Source organism: Ixodes scapularis, unplaced genomic scaffold (assembly GCF_016920785.2).
Source record: "Ixodes scapularis isolate PalLabHiFi unplaced genomic scaffold, ASM1692078v2 PGA_scaffold5__190_contigs__length_132052651, whole genome shotgun sequence".
NCBI classification, from domain to species: Eukaryota; Metazoa; Arthropoda; class Arachnida; order Ixodida; family Ixodidae; genus Ixodes; species Ixodes scapularis.
Window position 1 is genome coordinate 44,310,708 of NW_024609880.1, and position 19,460 is coordinate 44,330,167.

Here is a 19,460-nt window from a genome sequence, read left to right on the forward strand (position 1 = left end):
CACTCTGGACCGATAACAAGCGGCAGAAATTATCACCGATTAGCCGGCGGCAATCGCTGGGCGTATTTTTCAAAATGAATGCAGATTAAGATTAATTATGACCAAGATAAGTGCGATAACTGGATTCGCGGGGAAAAAAATGAAAGACGTTTACAACTCCCTGTAACGCCGAATGAGAGCGCAGCTCTTGAGGAGGAGGAGGGAAGGGTACTGAGGGTCACGAGTTCTCGGGGGGGGGGGGGGTGTTACGTGAACTCCGCGGGCGTCACGTGACCCCTAGGTCACGTGATTCCCCAGGGGGAGTTTTCCGCTAGATTTAGCGGGGAAATTTTTCCGCTAGAATTAGCGGGGACGACAAACGATTACACTTCTCGTCCCTCTTTAGCAATTGATTTACTTTACTTTATCGCATAGAATCACGTAGACAAAACGCTGACTGGTGAAGAAAAATATTTCAGTATCTTAAATTGCAGCTGCATAGTTGTTCTTCAAAATCGCATCAAAATACGTTGTAGGTTGTTTTTGTTTGATTAAGTGCATTCACAAAGTAGGACATCGTAAAATATAGGCCAAAATCTTTATACCGGATTTAGTCCAACTCCAAGATATTTACTTTTTTTTCCCTTTGATCACAGCTGTTCAAAATAAACGGTAACCATACATGTTACTGAGAAGGTTTTGTAACCTTAATTGGTATGAAACACTTCCAAAATATCATTCCTTTATTACTGGCGCACGTTTTTGCTGCAAACAAAACAAGTTGCTGACAACGCACCAGTGTTTTCTTTACAAATTTACTGTCTTATTAAAGTGGGACAAACAGTCATATATTTGCCACGAGAAAGAGCTCGAAACTTCATCGAAGGAATATTCGCAGAGGACAATGTCAGACACAAAAGATTAATAGTCGGCGGGGAAGTTCAACTGCACTATACAAGAAGATCGGGATGAAGGAGGCACCCCTCAGAAACTATGCGCAGGCTAACGGAGTCAAACAGTGTGTCGCAACCGTAGCATCAAGTTTTGTTCCAATCGGCAGAAGTCCGGTTCAGGGGGTCCTGAGCGACAGTAAAACTTACAAAAGAATACCGCGTCATTCTCCCCTGACCCGCGACCACGGCTCTCATCCTGTCTGGTAAGAAATATAGAGCGCGGCCACGAATTCTGGCTCGGCCCGAACACACTCCCATTCACCTCCCATTTCGTTCGACAATTTGTGTGCAGTGGTGCGGTGGAGGGGACGTCGTGGCATGGCTACTCTGATGCGCCTCCAGGCGTGTTCCATGATATCTAGATCGGCTCCTTTTGGGGTCCAAGGCAGCTTCGTCAGGCAGCGCTTCTCGGGGAGAAACAACCGTGACAACGCATTTTCCCCTTCGGCGCTTTCTTGAGATGCACTGAATTGCATGTTACCTGAAAACATGAGCATTGGCTACACGGCACACGCACCGTGATGGTGGTTCTGTCGGCCAATATTTTCGCTAGCAGACGGTCGGAAGAGCGCAGCGGCGCAGTGAGCGCAAGTGAGAATTTATCTCGGCCTCAGGGTGCACCGTTCTTACGGAGCGATGCGACAGGCGGCGCAAGTAGTACCGTGAACAGGCCGGAGCGCTGTTTCAGCTCATATTGTCCGCGATAGTACATAAAGGGCTCCGAGGCATGGCGATCCTAAGTCAGTCTCTCCTCAGCGTTCGACTCTGCTGTTACGCCGACTTCGACGAGGGCGACGCTCTCCTGCTTTCCTCTGTTTCCTTTTTCTTTTGGGCACAAGTTAGCCCCATTAAACGTTTAGTTTCTTCAGTTATCATCGCTTCATCAATTGTCATTCGTGACAATGTTCCAAAAATATGCTTAGTATTGCAGCGCAAAAAGCCGGCGGCTTTTTGAGCTGCCAAAACTAAAAAACAAATCACAAGTTCGGAAAAGCAGTTTTGATTCACTTTTTCTCAGTCTCAATACTGCCGCGTGCATGGCCGAGAGGAAACGTTCATACTTTTAGAAGATTCGCGTTTACTCTCACCAAAAATGTTCTACGCTCGAACATTCTAGGCCGAATGTTCGAGATACCGAGTCTAGTGTTTAGGCTAGGAGCTCAACTTGGCCTTGAAGGGAAACTCTCCAACTTTCACGCTAACCAGTTGTCACACCGACACCTGGATGCTCGCTGCTGCCACGTTCGATGCTCATTGGTGCTTTCTCGGTGCTCGTCCTTTTTCTTGTTTCTGGCACGCGTTCGCCGATTAAACTTTCATTTTAGTTCAAGGTTTGTCTACACTTCTCCATCCTCGCCAATAAGAGTAACAACTTCAGCAACTTAGAACGGATGCTCTATATCTAGAGACCGGCGCACTCTTATATTGACACGCCCGTCGGCGAGCGAGCGCGGAAAAAACGAAAAGTGCGTGGCCGAGTGGTTATTGCGCTTGACTTTCCTGCGGCTGCCCAGGGTTTTATTCCCCAGAATTACGTGTCTTTTATTTATTCTTTCAGTTTAATGTTTTGGTAAATTCGAGAACCTTGTTTGTGGTTCGAGGTCCGAATATTCGACGCACCGAACATTCTACGTTGATTGTTCCAAAAGCCAACCCGTGTACTTAAGCGGCTCCGCGTGGCGAGCCGCAGTCAGCCTCGCCCCAGCGTTTGAGCCTGGTGCTTCGCCGCCATCGACGCCTCCGACGCTATCCCGTTTTCTACTTTGTTTTCGACACAAGTTCGCCCTATTTAACGTTTAGATTTCTTGAGCTTTTGTGACCTCATCAATTGTCATTCGTGACTATAGTTCAAGCGTGCGCCATTCCAGGAATATGACGCGCCACCTCTGCTTGACGCTGTATGGCAATCAGTGTACTGGGCGTAAGCGATTGCGTCAGAATAAAAAACCTGGAAGAAAGGACAGGATATGTAATACCTTGGTTTGTGTACGTTCAATATTTTCCACTGTTTCGAACTTGCAATGATAAGTAGAGCACAAATTTTTGGGAAAAAATTAGTGCTGAAATTGGGACAAAATCGGGAGAGGAAATGTCAAAACATCGGGACACTTTTTGGGAGAATGTATGTTTCTGTGAGTACGTTCACAGTGTTTATTAGCATTAAAATAATTATTCTTTTTTATTATTATTCAAAGAGACGCGTCCTAGTGTCGTGCGTTCTAGGAAATGATGAAGAATATATCAAGGGTTTGTTTGCCTAGGATGTTCTTTTTCTTTCTTAACAAATTCCTTGAGTAGGAGAACGATCACTTCACTTCCACAGAGACGAGCGGCAAAAACCTTAGGGCTCGTTTGGCATCTAAGTCATAAACGCCATTTGAAATTTTTGGTGAACGTACTCAACCTATGTCAAGGTTTTGTTATGCAACTTACGAGGTTTATCTTTCGCAGAGCCCTGCAACAACCATGCGCGAACAGGAGCACGCTCGGAAAAGGCGGCGCCTCGCCGGAAGCCATCGCATACCTATTCGAGCGCGCGCGGCTCTTTATGGTGCAGATGCTAATTTAATTAGACTGATCGGCAGCAACCCTTAAGAGCGTGTGCGCCACTATTGGTCGGTGGCGTAGTATAGCGAGTGTTTTAGAAGGCAGTAAAGGCAGCCGGATCATATAAGGCAGCGCGAGCAGCTTTAACGCCGTTGGGGCCGTTGGTGAAAGAATGCCACGTTGGCCCCTAGCCGACACAAAAAAAAAAAAAAAATATTATCAATGGGTGAAAGGCACATTGCGGAAATGCGTTTTAGTTAAGTGACTAAATACCTAATGAAACATCGGAGCAACAGACACGATATTCAATCTTTCGGGACACTCCACGAAAAATCGGGACCATTAGGGACAACAAAGCTGATGAAAACCAAATGAAAATCGCTTGATAGATGTGCAATGGTAGCTGACACTGTTTCTGGGACCCCTTTCAAAATCGAGACATGTCCCGAAAGTTTCAGCTGTTATGATAAAATAGACTAGATCTTACCTCTACCGGGTTATGAGAAGCTCCCGAGTCAATCCAGGCGTACATCGGAACAACCCCATAGTTCCCCTCAGTGCGATGTGTGATAGCCATAACATCTCTTGTTTTCTTTCATTTTTTTTTTTTCAAAAATGGTTTAGTATGCTTTATTTACTCGGTGCGATTTTACTTCCGATTTTCCAGTGGTGACGTCGTACCTGTGGCAAACACAAAGTGTGGTGGAAGCTGCAGTGCTCAACGTCGTAACTGTGAAACAGCAAGCAAAATCGCACCTTGTAAACTGTCTGCAGACGAGGCCGTTGCTGCGAAACATCTTGCGGGCCTTAGATTACCATTAAGATATCATATAACACCATATAATTGAAAAAAGTGCTGTTTACCAGAGAGACATATAATTAATGTCTGTTTTGTGCGACGAAAGCTAGTATGCGTATTTCCCGTAAGAAGAACACAGCGGGGGATTTCTGTTGCTTCCGTGATAGCAGAGGCGAATTAGTTCTTGCTCTAGTACCTGCAGAACGATCAAAGTATTTAAATCGCATTGCAAAGTCGATCTTATTCTCACTTTCTTTTCACACGGAGCCAGATGGCTGTTCATTTATACGAATAAGATTTTAGTAAATACAGGGTATCCTATATTGGCGAAGGAAGTAAACTGTAGGGTGCGTCTAGCCAGCTTGTTTTCCACACAGCTCGGTGTTTACCAAACACAAAGCACGTGCCCTATATTCTTTATATCACCTACGACGACTGATCGCGGGTCACAAATTGAATGCGAGAGCCGCGTCATCGTTAGGCTGGGTGTCGTCTTTAAGTGTCGCTTCAGCCGTAGCATGCTGCGTCAAAAAAGTCTTTGGAGCTGCGACTGGTATCTAATAACTCGAGAATTTTGGAAGGCGGTCGCTGTACCAGGATTGACATCGCCAATAGTGTTACGTGTACACCCAGCGAGATGCGGGAATACATTGAAAGAATACAAAGAGAGAGGACGCCAGGCACTAGCATGCCACAGCAGGGTTGCCAACCAACTTGTTCAAGGAGATCTCAGGTGGTCCTCTTTCGAGTCACGTGAAGCCAGCAGCAAACTTGAATATTATGCCCGATTTCGACATATGAATGGAGACTGCTGGGCGAGGAAAACGTTCATCTAAGAAACGTACACACAACGTGGAGGCGTCGAGTCATTCGATTTGGGACAAAGAATGGTGCCCTCTCAATAACCGACGAGCCATCTACAAAGAAAAGCTGGGTAACCAAGGTTAGAGGGCAGATAAAGACTGTCGAGGCAGACCGCTGGAGGACAGACATGCAAGAGCATTGAAGGCTGAACCTATACGCGTCTTACAAGACCTACATCGCTTCTATTGACTGGTGTGGAAATACGTGGGGAAGTCGACTCGTCGCCGAGGCCCGCGGTGGTGCCCTGTGTACCCGTCTATAGAGAGGAAGATATGACACCAACGCAACGGACGTGCTGTGGAGTGCATGTGGTTTTGCGGACTAAACTTTACAACATTTGCTTCTCTAGTGTCAAGCACTGGAACCTGCGGCAGGCGTCGGTACTTACATCGAGCAAGCTTTTGGATTTACAGAAGAAACGAATTTTGTGACGTGCACGAAGCGGAGGCTCGAGGCTTGGTGGGTGATCCGCCTCTGACCCTCGCTGAGAAGGCATCTGTTCGATAATTTAGATTACTCCGGTTTGCGAAAGAAATTATACGACGTATTTACAGTTTAGACATGGGAATGGCTCTTGAAGGTTGGTGTCGTACCGACCAACGGTTCCAACTAGGCTCTCCTCGAGCAGGTAGCGTTTCTTCTTCTTCTATTCTTAGTACATGATCCTTGGTCTCTTTCTTGTGAGGTGTGTAGTCGGGCGCGTATCCACATATTAAAAAAATGTCCTCAATATTTAATAGCATCATTGGAGATAATACTGTGAGACTCGTGCCAACAGATCGACTACTTGGACAAAGAGCGGGAGGCTCTGCTTAGGATGAACGAGGAAATGGCAGGCTAGATAACTTCAATGCTTCAATTGATAATTTAGAAGATGCTTCCCAAAGTAGCGCCATAGCTGCTTCTGAAGCAAACAAGGTGGCGAAGAAGAGGAAGGCGGTGGTAGAGGAGATAAGACACACCTGCTGGACGAAGGGGAGAAACACAGACAGGCTCCGGAAAAAGGTGGCAGGAGATTGAGGAGAAGCTACACTTCTCGAACGAAGCACTTCTTGTTGAGCAGGAGAGTGCGGCGAAGGCGATAGAGAACGAAGCGGCGCTGACCCTGTAAAAGCGTCTGCTGCCCTCCCTGAAGAAGGAGCTGCTTCAGCTCAAGGCTGAGGCGCAGGAACGCGTGGACAGGCTGCAGAAAACCAACGAGGACTCCAAAGATGACCTGGAGATGACCTGGCAAGGCAAGGCTCTCGGACGACTGCACTAAGCTGAAGTCACAGCTGGACGATGCCGTAAAGAATCTCACCATTCATTCATCTGGTGATTTCAAACAGCCAGAACTGCGAGTTCGAGGGGGAAGCAAAGAAGCTGAAGCGAGAGCTAAAGGACAACGTCCATGAGCGCAAGATGTAGGACAAGAAGGGATTGTCTATGGGGAAGGAATTGAAGAGGCAGTTCTAGACGGAAAGAAGGCGGGCAGACAAGCTTCAGGAGAGGCTTCAGAAAGTTCTCAACGGCACGAGTCTCGGGAGATCTGACGAGCTGTTTCAGCCCATTAGTTACAAAGAGCTCCAGCGCGGCAACTCCAGCAACAAAATGACTCCGTTGTATTTTTTTCCTCTCTATTTTTCTTGTTTTTCTTGGGGTGGGGGAGGGTCGTGTCGGTTGTGTAGACGCTCGTTGCAAAGAGCAAGCTCCGCATGAATACATACTTACATACGTACGAGTATGTGCCGAGCGTTCACGCAGCGTTTTACTCGGACATTTGTAGAAAACGCTCATACGCACATAAAAAATACCGCCGGAGTGTCAAACGATTGTACTGTTAATTTCGTGAATGTATTAAAACTAAGTCTTATTGGCATGAAGACCACAATAAATGACTCCTGCGAAAATAAAATACTTATATTTGTTCTGAAGTGTTTTTTTTTTTCAATGTTTTTTAACACAGGGTTGTCCATTGCTTCAAAAACAACTGACTTGGCATTAGAGCGCTCTAGAAAATAGAAGTTTTAGTGCTCGTTTTTACAACGAGGAAAGTGGAGAGAAAAATAACAGTAACCCGAATTGTTTGGTCCTAAACGTTCCTTTTCACAATTAGGCAAATATTTGTACAGCATCTTAGCAGCAACCTGAAAGCCAGTTTTAAAATTGTTTTTGGAGTTACTTATAGCAATCATACTGCCATGATCGCGTTGTACAGCTATGTTATGCAAAGCGCTAGGGTATACCAAAGCGTTAGGCTATCCCTTTCAACTTTAAGTTCGAGAGACCCGGCGAATCGTTAGGATAATAAGGGATTTCAGATATGGAAGAAACATTCTGGAGTAATGAAAATATTCATTGAGCTATCAATAACTAACGAACAAAGTTAGTACTTTTCTCACGTCACTGGAATGGCATTTGATTACGCTTCCTATTATCAGCACCGTTTAACCGTTTCTTTCCGTTCATCATTATTGTAAGATGATATGAAACCCTCCGCTTCTCTAAAAAATGAGAAAAAGAGAAGCCCAAATTTGGCTGGGAAAGTTAGGATTGTTTACGTGTAAGATGCGAACCCATTCCTACACGCAGCGCGTTCTTTCAAGGAGCGCGTCACGTGTTCATTTTTCACACGTCGCTCGGGTGGTGACGTCACGCTCCTTCACTGCGCAGGCGCGGCGAACCTCGCCAGCTTCACGACGACTTCTGCGAAGAAGCATCTGCGTTGCTGTGATTTTCTTTGTGTTTTATTTCTGAGGTGCTCCTGCTTTGACTTTCAGCTCCCCCCCACCCTCCCCCACTCCCCGGTTACCATGACAAAGCATTTGCGTTGCTGTGATTTCCTTTGTGTTTTCTTTCTAAAACGCGCGCTTGAATTTAGAAGCCGTTTCGCTCAGCCAATGAGAATTTTTTAGCTGTTTTTCGCTGCTCTTGAAAACGCCGGCTTCGCTCCATGGGACAGTTAATGCTTTCGCATTAATATTTGACCTAACACGAGCTACCTAACCTGAGCAAATATCCTAGCAAGGTGGTCTCTTTTTTTCTTTTTTTTAAAATTCCCCTTCTCTTTTAACATTTAGTGCTTTACTGTTGAGAAACACCATCGCTGCGCCGCAGCCATAAAATTCAGCAAAAGGCGCTTCGCTGTTTGACGCTTGGCGAGGAGTCCCCCTTCGCCCTTGTTTTGCAGCTGGGGCATATGCGCCGAGAAACTGGGGAGAAGAGGAGAAGAGGGTGCATGGGGACGTCGAAACGCGGAACTTTGGTTCGAATGATTTGTGTGTGGACATAAAGCGGTCCGCCTTTGTGTCCACTGCACTCGTCGAACGCTGAGAATAATGAGTGCCAAATCGCCGGCTTAACGCAGCGTTCTAACGTTTTTAACCAGTGCAGTAAAGACAATGTTTGACTCACAGTCTGACAGAGTCGAAGTCGCTCGTGCTGCAAAAAATAGCGTTGTGGAAGCTGCGGGGCTTCACATCGCAACAGCGTAATTGCAGGAAACATTTCACCATGCGAATCAGGCTTAAAGGCTGGTTCACAGCGTTGCAATCGACTACGACCAAGTCCGTCAGAACGGGGTTTTAAGCCGCTTACGTTCGCCATTGCTGCTGCGCGGCGCGGTCGTCAGCCGTCACAAGAGGCTTAAAACGCAATTCCGTCGGGCTCGGTCGTAGTCGGTTTCAACAGTGCGAACCAGCCTTAAGAGTAAACTTAATGTATCTCCCACCTCTTTCCACTCCAGCGAAACGAACGCCTCCTCTCCAGCGTTCGCTCTGCTCAAGGGCAGAGAGATGGGAGGAGCTTTCACTTCACTCTAAACCTGTCACCGATTATGCGAACCGCAATTGCATCCGCTTGTTGCAGACGGGTTGCGATGGAACCCCGAGCCCATATTGGTTTATTGAAAAATATAGTGGGTAGATCTCGTGTTGGTCTAGAATCGAGGTCTTCCAACTATCCGTTCAATCAAAGCCAATCGGAGCTCGGTGTCGTTCTGACGTCACCGCAACTCCTGCGCAAAAGCAGACGACTTGCGATCCGCATAGCTTCAGGTCCCCCCATTAATCACTTCCGACCATATCTCGGCGTCCTCACGTCCCCACGCGCGCTCTCGTCCCCTCCTCTCCCTCAGTTTCTCTGCGCATACCAGCATATGTATAGGATATCAGGGAGGGGAGAAGAGGAAAGCGAGCCCGAACGTAAAACTGCCGAGCTCTGATTGGAAGGGTTAGTGGGTAGACGCGAAGGCTAGCCGCCCTCTTCTTTGCGCACTCTCAATGCGAACAAGAACGTTGTCTGCTCGTCCCGCAGAATCTCACATTTAAAGTATGGACACCAGTGATCGCCGTTCGAACGCGTTTGAACAATGGATAGTAACGAAGGCAACTAATGTATTTTAGTCTACACCCTTTCGTTCGAATCAGAGCTCGGCGCTCTGACATTCCTGCCCACTCTCATCATCTCGTCCTTTAACTTAATTACTCACCGTTTACCTATAGTGGTTTCGCGTCCGCATAGAGCAGTCGTGTTTAGGTGTGTGCTGCCAGAGCCAAAACGAAGACACGCCTGCAACACACACCGTTGAAATGTATGTATCTTCCGACACTTATCTCCTTTCCGTAAGCTCAAGGTGGACAGCGACTTGGATGAATAAAGAAATCACGTCGTCAGTTACAATAAAACCCCGGTAAATTATTTTAGTTGCAAGTTTGTTTCTTGCAGTGAACCCCGATTGTATTTTTTATAATCCCCTTAGCGTTTTTGTTTTTTTTTTAGATTTGAAGATTTGGATATGGGTATGCTGCTAACCCTTTTATATCGGGGCATCCCAGCGTACTGAATCTAGCCAATCTAGCCAAAATTATCTGTTAATTTCTGTTTTTCTTCCACCAGTGGTCCAGTCTTCTTTTTGTCTATTCCATCACCGGTATAAGCTGCGGGAATAGGGTGACCACTTTCCCGCTAGCGAAATGCAGGACACGCTGACCGGGGGGGGGGGGGGGGGGGGGGGGGGGGGAGAGGGGGGGTTTGTAAGAGAAGAACGGTATTATATTTTGGCTGTGGTAACTGCAAAAAAGAACTTAGTGCGCAGTCGCGCTGGTGGACGTTTACCGTGCTGCCTTTTAACCCCGGAGACTGGGGGCAGGAGGAGGAAAATTGTTTTTCCGCCTTCTGCCCGTCTCTGGTTAAAGAACAAAATGAAAAAATTAACTATTCCAGGAAATTTATCAACACACGCCACGAAATGTGGCTCTCCGAACGCATTTGATATCATGTCTTGTCCGAAAGCATATCATGCATACAGCTGCAAATTTTACTGCGGCAATTAAGCTCGAATAATTTTCACTCCAAGTGATATTGTCTGAGTTCAAAACATAAAACCGACTGCAACGGAACTCAATGCATCAAAATGATAGAAGAAGCAGTAATCTTTTACGGCTTCTTGTTTGCTTGCGACTCGTATTTTTACCAACATGCTCCAACACAAATTTCGAATCTTACGTTGTTGTTTTTAACCGTTGAGAGTTGCAGTCTTCTTGCCTTGTGTAATCTTTAAAAAAAAAACTTTTTACAGGCAATTTTTTTTTTGCATTGGCGCAACATGATTTGAAAATAATTAAAACAATTATTTTCAAATTTTGGTAAGCAAATTCCTCAAGCAATATTTTGCCACCAAGGGAAGAGAGGCACAACTGCGCATGCCCGTCAGATCTCCTGCAGGAACGACGCTAACTTCCCACGATGCTTGAATAGAAAATGGTGTACCATCGCGATTCACACGTTCACCAGCGATCTCCGCCCTTTTCCGTGCCCCATTGTTTGGCAGCGCCATAAGCTGCGTAGTGAGTTTTACGACAGAGTGAAATGCGGGACATTTTGAAGATTTTGATATTTCTTGCGGGACACGAGCCTTCAATGCGGGACAGTCCCGCGAGTCGTGGGACGGGTGGTCACCCTACGCGGGCCCATGCCCATGGTGCTGTCGGCGCTGTCGCTGCCCTCCTCGTCGATCTCCCGAAGCCCAACGCCACCGCCATGTCTCCGCCGCACGGCACTTTCGGCTGCAGGCCCGTGCACTCCAGGATGACGTGCTGCTGCGTTTCTTCGACCCCCCGTGTGCACCGGGTGCATCGCACGTCGGTATCTGTGCACTTGGCTCGAAGCACGCGCGTTCGCAGCATGCCTCCTCGGGCGTCCACTGTCCACTGCTCCTGCCGTCTTTCATGAATTCCACCTTCCTCGCTTCCTGTTTTTCCCTGGTGTACAGGGAAAGTGCCGGCTTCTGTCCCACCTTCTTCGCCCACCGTTGAGTCTCGGTCTCGACGACTGTCGTACGGATGTTTTTAAGTTGTTCTGGAGTCGGGTAGAGGAGAGGGCTGATTATCCGATAGCGAAAGGCCAGCTGGCGTGTCCGTCGCACCCACCTATTCGAGAGGCTCCTGAGGTGGGTGTATTTGAAAGCCTGTCTTGCCCATCGCCCTTGCTGCATTCGGCAGAGGCGTCGTTCGAAGCCCAGCTTGGACCGGGCCTTTCTCGCATCGAAGCTGGACCACCCCATGTCCCCCTGCACTGCCTCATTCGGCGTTCCTCGGCTGGCTCCCAGTGCCGCAAGTCCCACTTCCCTCTGGTGCACCTCTAGGCACTCACGCGTGCGGGACGACAGGCAGAGATCTCTATTTCCAGAATGAGACCCGGCACTGCCACCATGCATCTTCCACACCGCGCGAGAGATCTCGAAACGGTTGTAACCCCAGAGGGCCCTGGCCGTCGATATCCCCTTGGACTTCCTGCCCTTAGCCTGGAGCCTGGTCTCATGGTTTTCCAGGTAGTTTTAACTCTCCTGGATGTGGATCCCCAGGTACTTGTATTGTGATACCCACGGTACTTGTTCCCCCTGGATTTGCAGGTCATCTACGAAGAAGAAGGAAGCTAGGCCTCTTTCTTCTTTGCGTTACCTTGCGAAGGGCGCGCCGCTGTAGCTTCACATGTGTGTCGTGCATGCCAACGCGCCGATGGGCATCCAGGGGCTTCGTGGCTTGTCTGGTACCTCCCTCGATTTAGGGAATGTCGGCCTCGAGATCTTCAGAACTCGGTAGGTTGAGGTGCTGCGATTCCTCCACGTTATTAAAACGCATGCTGCTTCTCCGCCGTCTAGTTGTTTCACTCTACTTAATAAGACCGTCGTTTGCAGTAACAAATGTTGGCTTCGCCTCTTATTTATATTATTTTAACGCCTTCAGGATAATAAGATTTATTTTTATTTTACGAGATTAAGGGCGCATTTAATCTAAACATTACGTCGCTCATCATTCCCATAAAAGATACACCTCTGACCCCGCGGGAGTTGACCAGGTCGTGCGACGTTCCTTGGGCAAAACGTAAAAGCATAAAATAGCAACTAAAAATTATCTAATTAAACATTCATATTTATGTGCCGTACAAAGCTTCCACAACTCACTTGTCTTTGCTAACATTCGGTTCGTCCTTTTAGTAACCGACATAAAATGTAGTGAAGATTTTTCGTGAACACTACAATATACGAAATTCAATCATCTTTAGGTAATCAAGATGTCGATCATTCACGTAACAGTCTGTTTCAGGACAGCTATATTTGACGATAGCACTGTTGAAAACAAAATTTTTTATAAGGAATTTTTTTTTCATTGAAAAAATAAGCGTTTGTTTGTTATTTATGAACACCCATAATCAAAAACGTATTTTCGAGAATCTATCTTACGTCCTTCCGGCTTGTGACATCGCGCCGCGGCGTTTCTTAAGATCATGAAGTTGTATTTTTGGCACCTCTTCCGGTAATCCCGGCGAATAACCCGGTCAAGAGCCGAACGCGAATCAAATTTCCGGAGATGAAATAAATCATTTGCAATTTTATATTGTTTGCTTTTAGTTATCTACGTCTAAATGTGGGGGCGCCGAAGAAATGTCTAACTGCCAAAAGTGTTTGGCCAAGATCTAGATAGGTTATCAAGTAGAGCTTATTTTAGTTTTATCTCTTTAGTAGAGCGTATTCATCGCTCCACGGAAATGGGTGAATGGCTATAAAAGGTTCTGAAATAGTAGCATTGCTTCCGAAGTGCAGCGTTCAATTTCCGGCGAGTAAAGGTAAGGTTTCTGGGTACTTTACCCCAAGACACAGCGGGAAAATTGTAGGAAGTTGACAATAAGTGTGGAAAACGTCAAGCTTCAACTTCTGACCATATGCTTAACTGACCCAGACCCAGTCTATTTTATTATTTCGGCACCTGTAAGGTTAACATAGTAGATTTTTTTTATATATTGCTATCACAAATTTTATTAGGATTAGAACAAAACAGTTTATATCGTTCCTCAAAATTCAGCAATTATCATAATAAACGTGCATGTTTAGTATAAAAACACATCCATGCATCCATTGGATAGCATAATATTAGATCAACTTGCTCCCAAAATCGCATTTAAGCTCGCACAAATATTTTTTTATGAAATTATTAAATTAGTAATTTTGCCAGCGCCGTTATAATATTCACAAACGTTTTACGATGCCCCAAGTGGTAGACACTTGAAGCAGTTTTATATGTACAACTTTGGACTCATATGGGTATCTAGACTGTTTAGTGTTGCAATTAAAATTTCGTAAATCTCCTGGAAAACCTTCAGCAACGTAGTAAACCTAAGTGGCCGGATAAGAAATTTATTATCTTTTTTTTTAAATCCTAGACCTTTTTTGTGCAAATAAATTTTTAAAAAAAGCTTGACCAAGGAACCCCCTGAACTTTTTTCTTTCTCATTTTGTGTCAGGAAACCGCACGGTGATATTTCGATCACACAACGCAGTATAACGCCACTTTGACTATTAACGCAGTATAACGCCACGTTGACTATTAATTATGTTTCCCACAGAAATTTAACCGACATGTTAGGAACCGGTTCTTTAAAATGACCAAAGCAACTTTCAAATTGTTTAATATTTAGCAAATGTCTAGAAATCTTGCTCATCAGCTGTCATCACTAAACAATCAGGAACCAAAGGAAAGACATAATTCTTCGTTTTGATTCCTAAGCACAATTCATAATTATCGACCCTTTCAACTTAGGACGCATGTTAATCGTCGTTCTGCCAATTCATCTGAGCAAAGACCTCACAAAAATAACAAAATTGGATTCATAATGTAGCGCTTAAATATATATTAAAATCAAAATAGAAACCTTTTATTTATTTTTTTTTTTGCAACGGTCTTGTCAATTGTCGAGATAAAAACAAAAAAAAATTACTCTTTTACAGGTATAAAAAATACCTTTCTCGTATATCCTGCGCGGCTGATATCTTTATTCTATCATTGCTCCATTTTCTGAAACCTAATTTTCTCAAAGTCTTCGCGAGTCATCTGGTGGTCCGGTACTACATTTCTCAAGTCATCAGGAAGCTAAGACCTCAGGTCCTGAAATAGTTGCTTCTTCGCAACATGTTTTTTTTTTTTCTCACCGCTATTTCCATTACTTTTGACTACACTATCGTTATGTCCACCTCATAGGTTCAAAAGTAAGGAACGTGTTTTTCCTTCTCTAATAACCGCCTTTTTCTCGGCCCTACAAATGTCGAATTTAACTCTATAAATGTGAAGCGCAGCTACACAAGAGGCTTTTACATTATCTATCAACAATTTAGAACTAAAACCCAAGATGTTATTTTACAAAACATATCACCGCATACATCTTGATAAATTGATACGATAGAAAAAAAAAACTCTTTCCGAAAAAAGACGAGGCCACTGACCTAGCCTAATAAGGTAATAAAGTTGTTTTGCTGCCTCACTTGCACGTAAAACTGTCAGAAAACCTTAGAAACCGAGTAAATGAAAGGAAAACGATGTGAATGATAGCGACGTATACCACAAAAAAGATGAGTGCAGCAAGTACGATGGAAACAAAATTACACCAGAATGCTTCGCAGTCCACATGTTTTCAAAATGGCTTTTCCAAGCCGATAACAAATATCGGAAAAATCACCTGACAATAGAAATTTCTAACCGACGAGCCTGTGTTTCAGAACTGTTTCTTGACCCTTCATGTTTTTCTTTGTTTTTCTTTTGTGTTCCCCAATCCCATAAACGTGTGCAAGATTGATTTATATCAATACGTTTAATTCTTTTTATTCGGTGTTAGACCTTGTTACTTCTTTAAAACGAATGAACCGTTACGACCCTGTTACTATACTATGATAATAAGGATGTTTTCCTGCCGACATAACAACTAAATTTGTTATAAGCATTTACTACGTTTTAGTCTTTCCTACTAGTTACAAACATCGTGTTTGTTATCACGGGATGCATTCAAAGAATCGCGGGGTTTGTCGAGTGCTGCGTTTGATATGTCGGCAACCTGAGTTGAATATTTGGGAGCCCAGAGTTGATCAAATTTTGTTATTATAATACTAGTGTGCTAGGTGAATAAAAGCGGAGTTACAAATGAGCGGAAAATAAATTTTTAAACAATGCCTTTCTGTTTATGTAATAACGAGTCACACGTGACAATAAATACATTTTATATCAACCTTTTTTTTCCTAATGAATAAATATGCCATGCAAATTTTGTTTGTGTGCTACCTTTTTAATGTATTAAAAGTTGCTGCAGCTTTTGATGAATTTTTAAATTCCTATTTTATGAGTAGTAAGCATACTCGCTGAGGCTGTCTAGTACTTCGCAAGGGATGTGTGTGAAGTGTGAAGACCATCTCACACATCATTTAATAATAATCTTAAACTGCGCAAAGACCGCAACATTTTTTTTATTTTTTTCTGCCCGAGCTCGTTTGACTTGTGAAAGTGCTTTCACCCGCCAACTTTATAGGGCAAGTACAAATAACTCCCGTTAACCCTTTCATGCCCAAAACGTTAGTCGAAATAAAACAGAAACACAAACCCCCATCTGGTTTTAGAACACCAAAAATAACGTAAATATTGTTGAATGATGAAAATAATCCCTGGAGAAGGGTTTGGAGATTTATGTTTGTCGTTTGTCCCTCTTGTTCCCCTTCTCCAGGGATTATTTTCATCATTCTTGTCCAGCTCGCTTGCACCTTTGCACTTAATTGCATTATATATAAATATTGTCTCGGAAAAAAAAAATTACCTCTTTTCGTAAGCATGTTGTCGGAATGTTGCTCGTGAGCAACCTTGGGCATTTGTGGCACTACTTCACGCCGAACAAATGAAAGCAGTTATGGCATGTGAGAAGGCTCTCACGCGTCTTTAGTATTTTGCACAGTACAGAAAGATATAATCGAATTTGTAATATTTTCAAAGGTATTTCTTCTCGCCGTTTTAAGGCTAGTGGTGCACGCCATTATACGTCACGACTCACATTCATTGTCGGCTTTGGTTTAGAAAGACAAGTGATCTGTTTTGGATATATATTTTTATCCTGCACTGCTAGCGCAAGTATCCTTGCCCTTGCGACAAAAGGCGCTAAATTTATTGAGCCTCTCCTCTCCTCTCCTACGACAGGCGAGGTCAAATTATCAGTCAGTACCAGGTCTGATGTATGCTGATGGAATAGTGCTAATGGCCAATAGCAACATTGAGCTTCAATCCTTAATGAATATTTTTGGCGCAGAGGCCCACACGTTCGGCTTAGAATTCAGCAGTCACAAATGAGCGGTCATGGTGTTAAATGATGATGGAATCGCAGAGTTAAAGATTCAAGGATTGGAGGTCGAGCGAGTTGATAATTACGAGTATGTAGGAGTATGGTTTAACGAGGGCATATAATACTTCAATGAACATGCAAAATGTGCATCTGATAATGGCAACAAAAGCGCAGTTCTAATGAAACATGAAGCACCGTTAAACTTTGACAGGTGTGAGATGGTGATGGAGTTTTGTAAAAAAACGTTATGGTTCCGAGCCTGACTTTTGCAAATGCAGTTGTGTGCATAAACCTGGACGTCCAGACAAGGCTAGAAATAAAGCAACGTGAAGTAGGTAGATTGGCTCTGGAAGCACACCGAACTAAGGTGTACAGGGTGATATCCTCATTCCAGGACAGAGAAGTAGGCAGTAATATAAAATTTGAGGATAGACTGAGAAAATAGAGGCAGAACGATGGTCACGAATAGTTTTTAGCTATTTACACATGAGGCGCATCGATACAAAATGGACAAAGCGAGGTAGAAAACTTGTACAGGGTGAAACAAGGAGACGGTAGGCTCTTTTAATCGACCGGAAAATTCGGTTTCTTAACCTATCGCGCTACGACTTTGTGCAGCGTTGCCCACAGATGGTGTTTTTTTTGTTTTTTTTTTGTAAAATTTGCGAAGAGCGAACTTACTTGAAGAAAAATTAAAGAAAGAAAAAGGCTTAGCTCCTATGGAAACTCAGCGTCGCCACCGGTTTTCAAACAACACGGCGCCGTTTCGCACGGGACACAAGAGATGGCGCAACGAACGCCACCAACGAACGAGCATACGGCGCCGAGAGCCGGCGTATTTAGCCGACAAGGAACTGCAGTTCCTCGTTGTTACCGCGCCTGTTATTGTTGCTGCGACTGTCGCCGGCCTGCGGAACGCGCGTCGCTTTTGAGTCGAAAAGATTGTCTGCTAAAGACGCTGGCTCTCGGCGCCGTATGCTCGTTCGTTGGCGGCGTTCGTTGCGCCATCTCTTGTGTCCCGTGCGAAACGGCGCCGTGTTGTTTGAAGACCGGTGGCGTAACTGAGTTTCCATAGGAGCTTAGCCTTTTTCTTTACTTTTTCCTCAGGTAAGTTCGCTCTTTGCAAATTTTACAAAAAAGATGCACCATCTGTGGGCAACGCTGCACAAAGTCGTAGCGCGATAGGTTAAGAAACCGAATTTTCCGGTCGATTTAAAGAGCCTACCGTCTCCTTGTTTCACCCAGTATAGGCAAAAGCAAGGAGGTGGAGAGAAATTGAAGGTTAACAGGGTAGTTCAGTAAATTGAGTCGGAAATATGGGAAGCAGGCATGGGGGGGGGGGCAGACTAAATCGACTGTGAAAATTTCCGGATCGTTCAAGAAGGACAATACTAAGGAGCCCACCTTCGACAATTTGAGGGGGCCCGGAGCTCCTTGTTCGAGGCGAGGATGGGATAGTTGTGGACTAAGACGTGTAGAGCTAGATATCAGGAAGTAGATACGGTGGGTAGAGCATGTGGAGAGGAGGAGAAGACGGCTGAGCACTTGATACCATACTGTAAGGGCTTCCCCCTTCTGGTAGCTGAGGAGGCGACTAATTTAACAAACACACTGGGATTTAGAGCTAGTGATGGGAAAATAAACATGGGGCAGATGGATATAACTGAGAAGATATTATTTGACTGGTGGCATAGGTCGAGGGAAGGATGAATATTTTCTTATTTCTTTCTAGTCGTCCTGCAGGACATGGAGGTGTGTGCACCCCGTAGCATAGACGCGCCTCCGTCCTACCGATCTTATATAGCTTATGAGAATGAATTTCTAAATGTATAGCTCTATTATAAATAAATTTTGGGAAAACCAACAAAACAAAAAAAAAACAGACTGGTCAGGTGGCGCAAGCCGCCGTCTAGTTCAAAGTGCTCAACTTCAACCATCTATTAATCCATCCATCGTACGTGGCACGGCAATAACTCATTCTTGAGTTGTTGCTCGTGGGCAACGCTGTGCATCAAAGAACCACTAACACCATGCTGAAAGAAGACAACTGTTTCATTTCATGTGTTGAATACGCAAATAAGAATTTATATGAATTATGTGTAAGTCGTATGTATGTAAGTTTGTATAAGTTGTCAAGTGTTTCTTGTACACATTAATACTTTCTTTCACTAGAAAGGTTCTGCTATATGGAAATTTTAAATGATATTTAGTTGAATGCAGGTCGGACGAGCGGCAGGTCATTGCGCCCCCGATCCCCCACTGTGCTCTTCAAACTTGGCATACGCAAGTTTGCCAGATCTTTAATTGAGTTTGTTCCGATTTTTTTTAAATGTCCCAGTGGCTGGAATGTTAAGTGTGACTGCGAAATGTGCTATGATTAAGCAGCTATCCACATAGATAAATACAATTGCAACTTCTATTGATCTTTTTTATTGAGAGCTCTATACGACGTTTTGTAACCGGCGCTGAGCATGCTGGCGGTTGTGCATATTGTCGTCCTAATTTTTAGAAAAGAGTGTAAAAATTTCAAGAAGAACAGAAATGATAGTCTGTAGAAGGCGCAATAATTAAATCGCCTCATAGTTGCCAAGAAACTTTCCCTTGAATGAAAAAATGTACGAAGGAGAAACAAGAAAAACAGGCACAACAGTGAAGTGCATAAAAATCAAGCAAGGAGAAATGTCAAATGCAGC